The sequence below is a fragment of the Coenobita brevimanus genome, chromosome 51 (genome assembly GCF_032717465.1).
Source record: "Coenobita brevimanus isolate Jiangsu-jjx chromosome 51, ASM3271746v2, whole genome shotgun sequence".
Taxonomy (NCBI): Eukaryota; Metazoa; Arthropoda; class Malacostraca; order Decapoda; family Coenobitidae; genus Coenobita; species Coenobita brevimanus.
This window is the reverse complement of record NC_137004.1, coordinates 38,118,527-38,129,503: the sequence shown is the minus strand read 5'-3', so window position 1 is coordinate 38,129,503 and position 10,977 is coordinate 38,118,527. Positions and strand designations below refer to the sequence as shown.

Sequence of the window (10,977 nt, the reverse complement as noted above, 5' to 3'; positions counted from 1 at the left end):
CCATGCGTATTTCACATAGCTCAGTGGCAGAATAAGGAATATGCTACGGCTCTACATCCATTCCACAACACTGCTTCGTGACTAGCATCGTAATCTAGCGATAATCTCTTGTTGCAACTCTGCATTCAAAATGGAGAGATGACAGTTTTGGGCCAATTTAGAGTAAAAAGGGTATTGTTAGGCAGGATCGTCTGTTTCATCGCTACCGCCACTTCTCTTATCCTCTTATGGGTAGGCTAATGATCTTTATTTTTTCTCATCTTGTCTCTTCATCGCCTCACTGTCTCTTCAGGTCTGGCGGCATCACAGTTCTGTAGGAAACACAAAGTCCATTAAATGTCAGATGGAAGTAATTTATCATCATCATCATCATTATCGTCACTATCCTCCTCCTCCTCCCTCCCATCATCATCATTATCATCATCATCATCATCGTCATCATCATCATCATCATCATCATCATCATCATCATCATCATCATCATCATCATCATCATCATCACTTCTTCCTTATCGTCAATATACTCCTCCTTCTCCTCCTCCTCCTCCTCCTTCTCATCATTATCATCATCAATCATGACCATTTTTCCCACCAAAGGGTGAGGTACGATAGCATCCACAAAAAGAAAGAAAAAATATCATACAAGACTGTAAATCATCAAAACCATCCAGAGGGAAATGGGTCGGACACTCATCCATACACCATCCAAGCCCCCGGAATCCTCAGCACATTAATTTTAACATACACACCTAAATAGAGTAAATCCGTAGACTATCAGATTAAAACTTAGGAGCCAAACCCTTTCGTATTCTCCACTTTACATTCCGTAATTATTAAGACTGACTCATCTCTATCTATCTATAGCCCGACGCCCTAATCCCGCAAAGGGTGGCCGCAGACAAAACGCCTCCAAGTCACTCTGTCACCCACCATTTGACTCCCCTCCCCCCAACTCACCCCCCCCTCCCTCATATACCTCTCAACTCCATCCCTCCACCTCATCCTCGGTCTACTGACTCATTCCCCTGTTAATTTCCTAGCCTCTTATCTTCCTTTTATTTATATATTTTTCATTTACACCCACTCTATCTGTCTATATTTTTTAATAGGGCAAATATCAAAAGATTTAATCCGTATATGGATAAGTCTCTCTCTCTCTCTCTCTCTCTCTCTCTCTCTTTCTCCCTGTGTGTGTGTGTGTGTGTGTGTGTGTGTGTGTGTGTGTGTGTGTGTGTGTGTGGAAATAGCGGAAATAGAAGTGTACAAAGACTCTCCAGCTCAACAAAACTCTATGCCACACTTATCAATAAAGACCCAAATCACAAGCATTTCCTATTGTACATTCGACCATATGACCTGTCTCCCTACACGTCCACACTCCTCCACTTCTGTCTCCAGTCATGTGTGTGTGTGTGTGTGTGTGTGTGAGAGAGAGAGAGAGAGAGAGAGAGAGAGAGAGAGAGAGAGAGAGAGAGAGAGAGAGAGAGAGAGAGAGAGAGAGAGAGAGAGAACGGGGGGGAAAGATTACATTGACAACAGAAGCGTCACACTGCTCAGTAATACAATCAGTAATATCATCAGTATTAAAATAGTAATAAAATGATAATAATAAGGTAAAGATAATAGTGATGAGATCTTGATATTTATACCAAATTTCTTAGAGTTAATCCCTTTTATTTTGGATTTTAGAATCGTATCTGCATCAAAACTTGTACTCCATCTTTTTTAGTCCGCTGTTCCTTAATTCTAGTCTCTTGATATTGCATGTTTGTCCCGTGTTTCAAAATAATAGTCTTTTTCTTAATTTTTGCCCTCGTCCCCCCCACCCGGTCTCCTAATATTAGTTCTCTGTTTCTGAATTTTAGTCCCTTCCTTATTTCTAGATCTCTTTTTCTTCTGCTACCTGTTTTTTAATGTCAAGTCTCTCCTTTATTTCCTTCTCATATTGCATTATTTCAATCTCTTTATTTCTGTATTACTAAATCCTTTCAGAGTTTGGTGGCCTCAGAGGTGGGGATGCTCGCCCTTTTCTACGCACGGGCTCAGCTTTTTGTCAGGAAGAACTGTCAGTCTGCACTACAGTAGAGTTAAAGGTGAGCTGTAGTGATGAATGTTAAAATTAGTGTCGCTCATCTTAACCGGTGTTGTTTTGGTCTCAGCTCATCAGGACGTGAAGGTATAGTAAATTAAGTACGTAACCACTTTGTTTTTATCATGAGGTATTTGGGTGTAGCGTACTTCCTCATTTTATGGTCTCTGTTATTTCCAGCACGACAGAAGCCTAAATTATCACATTAAAGTAATATATAGATGCATGCCCCCCATCCTTCTGACTTTTTGTATGCAAGGAAGAACAAATCAAAAGCGAAATGGTTCCGCTGGCTATGTTTAGTGTTGAGTCTAGTTATGAATAGGCCTAAAAATTCATCCTTTAAGTAGTTTGGCGATCAGTGACGGTGATGGACGAGCACACAGCTAACCAGAAAGTAGAAGACACATCAGTTAAATATTTAGCCACGTGTGCCGCTCCCTTGCAGTTACCACTCTGAGAGGGAAAATGCAGAACTGCACTCTAGCAACTTTTGTATTCTGTCGTTTATTTATTGTTATTCATTTATTTATTTATGTACTTTGAGATTTATTATTAAGTGTTCTATGCAGTATATTTTTCTACGCCTGATAACAAGATGGCTTGGTAACAGTAATCAGAGTATCGTTTATTGCATACGGTAATTTCGAAATACTAATGGGGTTGGTATTAATGAGACTGATATAAAAACGATATAAACAGTGTACAAGAGAACGTTGACGTGTAATAAGCAGCATAAATCGCAAAGGAAGAGTTGCTACGAATCCACCTGGACTATGGATGGGTGTGGAAGGGACGCTGTGGAAGGGGAGATGAAGTAATAAAGATGCCGGACACAGGAAGGGCACCGGTGATTGGGTGAATGGCGACAGGAAGGCGGGAAGAAGTATGGCGAAGAGGAGGAGGAGCCAGAGAAGGAGGAGGGGGAGGAGGAGGAGAATGGAGGGAGGGGGAAGAGGAAGAGGAGGAAGAGGAGGAGGAGAATGGAGGGAAGGGGAGGAGGAGGATGAAGAGGAAGAGGAAAAAAAATAGAAGAATGGAGGGAGGAGGGGGAAATAAAAATGAAGAATTAGCACCAGGCCATAATATGATTTTATGGCACCGTAGGAGTAGAGGGAAAATAGAGGTCGGAAGAAACGCGGAAATATCAGAAGAGAGGTAGGACAGAAAACCAGATGATGACAGTAAGGACAGAGAGACGGGAGACATAAGGCCGCTTTTAGTGGTCTCTTACGACTAGCAGGGATACGGGGGAAATATTCTTTCCCCCTGGGGTAAGGAGGAGGAGAAACAAAAGTAGATGAATGGATGGATGGATGGGTGGAGGGATGGATGGATGGATGGAGGGAGGGAGGGAGGGAGAGAGGGATGGATGGATGGATAGATGAAGGGAGGGAGGGAGGGATGAATGAATGAATGAATGAGGGAAGGAAGAATGGAGGAGGTGGAGGAGGAGGAGGAGGAAGGAGAGGAGGCGGAGGAAGAAGATGAAGAAAGAAAGAAACAAAGAAAAGGCTTACAATAAATCTTTCGACTTTACGAGGGTCATTAAGGCGGACAATTGTTTCGTTAAGTCTCAATCTTCCCTTCGAATACGACACACTGCAGACGGAGTTACAGCCAGGCTCTCGGTGTTCTGCTGGGTGAACAGAGACAAGGGAGAGGCAGAATTATTCCAAGAGTTTTACCGGCCCAATAAACGCTGGGGAAAGATACAAGGGTTACTCTGATGCGGTAAGGAAAGAGATGAACTACGCTCTCTTTGCCGCACTGAGGTACTGTACACTCTTGAAGAATAGTGTCTAGGCCTTATTGGAGGAGTGTTAGGAATACGAAATATTGCCCAATGGTAGACCTTCCCCCCCGGACTAGGCTTCATGCAGGGTGAGATCCCCGAGGGCCCCACCACACAGTGTCGGCTTCCCCCTGGTGCCTCACCCAAAACCTTCAGACACTGCCTTTTTTTTTTTTTTTTTTTTTTTTTTTTTTTTTTTTTTTTATATCTAGGAACACGAATTTTTGCATAATGATAGAACTTCTCTCGCGCCAGGTTATAAGCATGGTGTGACAACTGAGGGCCGTCCCCTAAAGTGGAGACGGCTCGGTAGGCACAAAGTCGCTTATGTACGGCCGAAGTTTTTTACTTGGTGTCGCAACCACTGCTACTAACTCACCCCCCCCCCCACAGAGAGAGAGAGAGAGAGAGAGAGAGAGAGACAGACAGACAGACAGACAGAGACAGAGACAGAGTATCAGTTTCGCTGCTACACCGATGTATGGTCGACAAGCCATCTCAGTATTCCACATTCCAGTCACTTAAGGTGCTGAGAAGTGTACAAGAGAAGCTTATGATAGGACTGGAGGCACTAGGAGCATGTGGTGGAGTCAGCGTGGTTTGACTGGGCGGGGAAAAAGGTTAAGGCTTTGACCATCGCTGACAGGTAATTGATAGTCGTGCGGTAGAGTAATCAAAGCTGGAGTGGATAGACGAAAAGGTATGGTTTTGATCAGTGAAAACAGGAAAATGCAATCATTGGTCGTACCCTGGCTTATTCGTGGTTAGGATGGATAGAGGTAAATTCACGTGTTTGATAGTCACCGAGAAACATGTAATCGACAATTGTGAAGTGGAGTAGTGAAGGCTACAGTGGATAGGGGAAGGGTATACTGTAGCTTTGATCACTGAAAAACAATTAATTCTCTGGTGTCATCGCGGTTTGAATGGATTGGTGAAAAGTATTGTTTTGATGATCATTGAAAAACAATTACTCGATAGCCGTGCACAGTGATTTTTTATTTATTTATTTACCTGTTATTATTATTATTAGTATTATAATTATTATTAGTGAGAGAGGCGCCTCGTGTGTACCTGCAACCTCAACTTAAGAACCATATTCCGGGTGGCATATGGGGCATCCTAACAACACTTCCTGAGCGATTTAGTTTGTTTTCAGTATTATTTTCTTACCAATGCTTTTGAACGTTATATTGTTTTAGTATTAGTGTAGTTCACCATATATTGCATGAGTAAGGTATGGGAGGATATTAAAATGTGGGATAAACCGTTAAGGGGAATGTGTTAAGCAGTATCCAAAGCCCAAGTACGAATCCAAAACTCAAGAAATTTGGACAAGGTGGGCTTCGTTGCACAGCCCTTCTCGCCGCCGACCAGGTGTACGGCGGAAATAAATCTAGGAAATCCATGAACAGCTGGCAGAGGAAGAGGGGGTGGGTCAAGGACGTGTGGGGAGGAGGATGAAGAGTGCTCGGAAATAACACCACGACACACCATGCACACTTTTTACCGCTCCTCTCTCTCTCTCTCTCTCTCTCTCTCTCTCTCTCACTTACGGTATCTGTCCATTTGTGTGTCTGTCTGTCTGTTTTGGCTCTGACTTAGGTAAACTTTGACCAAATAATGGCCCGCTTCAAATGGGATCCTATTTTACTCCACTGACCTTTAACCATTAACCTCTCTGCACACCTGACCAATTACCTATTTTTCGGACGATCTGTATACGTTCAGTAGCTGCCATTAAACAAAAAATAGATTTCATGGTCAGAGATTTCAAAGTTGGAGCCCGAAATGAGAGAGAGAGAGAGAGAGAGAGAGAGAGAGAGAGAGAGAGAGAGAGAGAGAGAGAGAGAGAGAGAGAGAGGCAACGCAATATTGTGGTGCCTAAAAAATATTCCAGTGGTAGGAAATGAGTGTTTGTTGTTGTTTGTTGTTTTTGTTGTTTATTGTTTGTTGTTATTTTTGTCTTTGTTTTGTCGTCGTAGTCAGGAAGATATACCGTTGGCCATGAGCGAAACACCAAGAGGAAATATAGAAAACTCGCGCCACCTTTCAGCCTGACCCCCCTCCACAAACCTCTGCCCTCTGCGTAGATACATACCACCATCATGACTACAACTGTTGGTCGTAGTAATAACACACACACACACACACACACACACACACACACACACACACACACACACACACACACACACACACATTCATAAGGCCGTACAGATGCAACTTGCCAGATTTCATGCTTCAAAACTCATTTTCTTTTCGTTAATATGATATTCTCACCATATTCGTTTTCTCTCCTACCCACATCACCATCATCCACCTCTCCCCACGTCACCATCAACGTGCTCACCATCCTCTCTGCATCACTGTTCACCACCCTCACTTCGTCAGTATCATCACATTCACTATCCCTCCCACCCACATCACCATCATCCTCATTTTCACACCCAGTCCTCTCTACGTCACCATCACCATGTTCACCACCCTCCCTGCATCACCATCAGTATGTTCACCACCCTCCCTTCCCCAGTGTATTCGTCCTTTCTACTAACGTCACCATCACCCTTCCCACATCAGTATCGTCCTCACATCCTCACACCACACTCACCACGTCCACCAGCTCCCTACATTACAGTTATTATATTCACCATCTTCACTTCTTCACCATCACCACATTCACCTTCCCTCCTGACACCATCACCGTACCCTCATCACCATCTCCATCTTCACACCACATTCACCAGTCACCATCCTTGCTGCATCACTATACCGCATTTGTTCTGACCTGACAAAAATCCCTAACCCCTTCAGCTCAGTTGATGGCCAGATGTAGTCATATTGGAGGCCTAATTTGACTAGTAACCAAGGAGACTCATTCTTACCTCATAATTAAGGGTCACTGAATTTCATGCCACCGCGACTTAATACTGAGGATTTGGGAGTGGCCCTGTTCCGTCAGATGAAAATAGGCCGACTGTACCATTATGTTTACTATCCTCGCTTCACATCATCACCATCATCATCATCATCTCTCTCTCCACCCACCCCTCCCCACACCAGCACCATCCCCACATCATCATCATCATCATCATCATTATCATCATCATCATCATCATCATTATCATCATCATCATCATCATCATCATCATCATCATCATCTCTCACCCACCCCTCCCCCACACCAGCACTATCTCCACATCATCATCATCACTTCCCCCATCCACCCATCATCATCATCATCACCCCCACCCACCCACCCCTCAAAGCAGCGTCATCCCTCACGTTCATCATGTTCACCCACACGTCACGTTCCATCCTGTTCAGCGGCTTTATTGTTCAGTGAAGGTGATTGATGAACGCCAGTCAGAAGGGCGCAGGTGAGGCCAGGTAGACACAATTAATTACCTGCCTGTTGTTGTACCTCGGTTTGGTGGGGGGATTCCGGTGGCTCGGACGGTATGGCACTGGGCTCACGTTCGGAGGGTGTTCTGGAGTGGGTTCGAGCACCATTGAATGCCGATCGGAATTTTGTGGCATGAACCCTTGCCAATTTAACACCTGTCCACCAAAGATCGCCAACCCCTTTCGACCAGGTGTAGTCAGATTGGAGAGAGAGAGAGAGAGAGAGACACCCCTGACCTTCACCACCCCCTGCCCTCCCCTCACCCCCAACCCACTGCATCACACGGTCTCTGGTTCACTGATATAGGGGTTGGGGGGTCAGTGCCATGTGTCTGCCCCCCCCCCCCTTTCTCTCTCTCTCTCTCTCTCTCTCTCTCACACACACACACACACACACACACACACACACACACACACACACACACACACACACACACACACACACACACACACACACACACACACACACACACACACACACACACACGGGGGTCAGTGCCATGTGTCTGCCTCCCCCTCTCTTTCTCTCACACACACACACACACACACACACACACACACACACACACACACACACACACACACACACACACACACACACACACACACACACACACACACACACACGTCTATGTCCCCCGGCTCTGCTTCCATCGCTCCCTCGGCACTCGCATCGTATCGAGCAAAAAGTTTAGTGACAATCGAGGAGAAAGTTCGTGGACACTCCAGCTAAAGTTCGCCAACAGTCCCCCTGCCAGAGCTGTGTCCTGCCTTCCACACTTCTCTTCCTCACTGAATTCTGTGTGTGTGTGTGTGTGTGTGTGTGTGTGTGTGTGTGTGTGTGTGTGTGTGTGATTTACATAAAGGACTCATGTATACGAATGTCACTTTAACTTGACCCCCAAATTGCGATCTCTCCATCTTGAATGTTGAGTTGTAACAGTAGATTTACACTAATATATGATGTTAGTCACGAAGAAGTGCTGTGGAAATGATGTAGAGCCATAGCATTGTTTATTTCCGCCTCTAAGGAAGTTCTAGGCCAAGATAAAGTGAAAATAGTATAGCATCTTTCATCGCCAGCAGGGTACTTTCATCCTAACTTGGCTCAGATTTTCGTTCTTTTGCAGTTTATTTCACGTAGCTCAATGGCAGAACAAGAAAATACTGCGGCTTTATATTCGTTCCATTGCAATTCTTCGTGACCAGCATAATATTCCTAGTGTCCGTCTCTCACAACAACTCAGTATTTAAGATGGAGAGATGTGGAAATTTTGGGCCAAGTTAAAGTATAAAAGGCAGAGTGTTTTTCTTTTTTTTTCTTTTTTTCTCAAGAGCCCCCTGGAACGTGACTCTTCCACACTGAGGCAGACCAGCAGGATAGGGTTTCACAGTCCTCGTTTTGTTGGCTTGCGAGCTTCCAGGCTAGTTTGTGTAATGGAAGATTTATACCCTGTCTGTTTATGGCTGTCTGTCCAATATGTGTCTGTCTCTGTTTATCTGTCTGTCTCTCTGTGTTCCTGTCTGTTTGTATATCCATCCACCCATGTATGTATGTTTGTCCATTCATCCATCCACCCATCAATCTACCTATCTGTCTGTATATGTCCATCTGTATCTGTCTATCTATCTAGCTGTCTGTCTGAACATCTATAGCCAGACACCCTAGTCTCGCAGAGGGTGGCCGCAAATGAATCACCTCCATGTCACCCTGTCCTCTGCCATTCCGCTGCCCTCTCCGAACGCACCCCCTCCCCCTTATATACATCAGAAGTTTCGTCCCTACCTAGACCCCCGTCAACACACACACACACACACACACACACACACACACACACACACACACACAGAGGCACGCATGATGAAAGCAGAGACTGAGAATAAAAATGTAATGAGTGTGAGTGATGACGTTGGAAGCGCCTGGCCAACTCACAGGACCCCCCTCCCCCCTCATCATTCCATCACGCATTTTTGCACACACACACACACACACACACACACACACACACACACACACACACACACACACACACACACACACACACACACACACACAGGACCCCATCATTTCACCTCTTATTTTTCCTCCCTGACTCAAACACACCGAGCAGCTATCACAAAACTTCCAAAAAACATCCAGTGCCTTCCTTTGATTCATTGTCCTTTGATGTATCTTGTACTGGAGACGGATGCCTTCACGTGGTGGCACTGATATGGCCGAGCGGTTCTGCTTTCCGTTTATACAGACGTCCCTCATGCTCCCTCCGTATCCCCTGAAAGACTGATGGTGAACTGTAGGTTGAGGGTAACTTCAGCCTGCAGTTCACTGAGTTCACGTTTCAGATTAACTACTACTACTACTACTTCTACTACTTATTACATTTAACTGCTTGTACTGCGCAGGGTGTTGGTGTGACCGTGCGAAGGTAGAGAGAGTAGTTGGTCAGATTACCCTTTCATGCTCAGGACAGCTCTAGCATTCTCTTCCAGCCAACGCCTGACGATTTTATTCAGGTGGGTGAGTTATAGGTGCCTGAGAGTGTCGATACATGTAGGTGCTTCTTGTGCATTTGTTGTTGGTGTGGACGTTGAGAAGGGCCGTGCTGATGTAAAGAGGAAGGCTGGGCAGCTAATGTGACCTGTGGTATTTATAGTGACAGTGCTGGCAGTGTATCAGCGCCGAACACACACACCATGCCATATCGTACCAACACACAACACAACACATCACAGCACAACACAACTGATCACAACACAACGCAACACACATGGTAAAACGCAGTGTGTCCTTCTTGAAATGAAAGGATATTGAGTGTGGCTGTCTGTTATCTTTTCATTTTTATTTTTTGATGGAGCAGTCTTGCTAGCTTCAAGTTTTTGGTTCCTTCTTCCTTACATAAAGCAACATACACACACCACGCACATTGTACCACACTACACCACATACTGTATATACACCACACCACACCACACCACACCAAGGGAGTCTTTTTCTTCCTATTACAAAAGACCTTCATCATAAACCATAAAGGGTCTCATTCTCCCCATTGCCCAAGACCTCCAGCCTAAACAAAAAAAAATAAATGCACTTTTCAGATTCATTCCAAGCCACTGAACTAAACTTTCGATATTTGTAAGGGTATAAAGTAAGTACCAACCTCGTATCCGGTCTCAGGTATTCCACCCTGACGTAGTAGGAAGGAGACATTGTGGAGAGGTGGACAGTTGTGCGAGAGAGTGTTGAATGGCAGTGGGTGGGTGATGTGGCGTAAAAGTGTGGTAGTGGTGTGGTGGTGCTGTTGTGTGGTGGTGATAGTGGTGCAGGTGGTGTGGTGTGGTGTAGTGTGGTGTGGTATGGTGGTGTGGTTCAGTGTGGCGTGTGGTGGTGATAGTGGTGCAGGTGGTGTGGTAGTGATAGTGGTGCAGGTGGTGTGGTAGTGATAATGGTGCAGGTGGTGTGGTGGGCTAGTGGTATGATGGTGTGGCGTGGTGCGGCGTGTTGTGGTGTGGTGGTGGTGATGGTGGTGCAGGTGGTGTGGTGTGGTAGTGATAGTGGTGCAGGTGGCGATAGTGGTGTGGTGTGGTGCGGCGTGTTGTGGTGTGATGGTGGTGATGGCAGTGGTGTTCAGTCTAGCTCAGTCAGTAGAACTAGTTGTGTTACTAATGGCTCTGATTACGCCTCACTTTG

At 45.2% G+C, this 10,977-nt stretch overlaps 1 long non-coding RNA gene across 1 annotated transcript in view; it reads right to left on the bottom strand.

The window, feature by feature from the left end:
* Positions 1-10: 10 nt before the first annotated feature.
* The window catches only part of LOC145400117 (uncharacterized), a 32,547-nt gene continuing 21,580 nt past the window's right edge, over positions 11-10,977 (bottom strand). The window contains exon 3 of the long non-coding RNA XR_013897400.1: positions 11-311. This is a non-coding gene — a long non-coding RNA (uncharacterized LOC145400117). The remainder of the gene's footprint in view (positions 312-10,977) is intronic.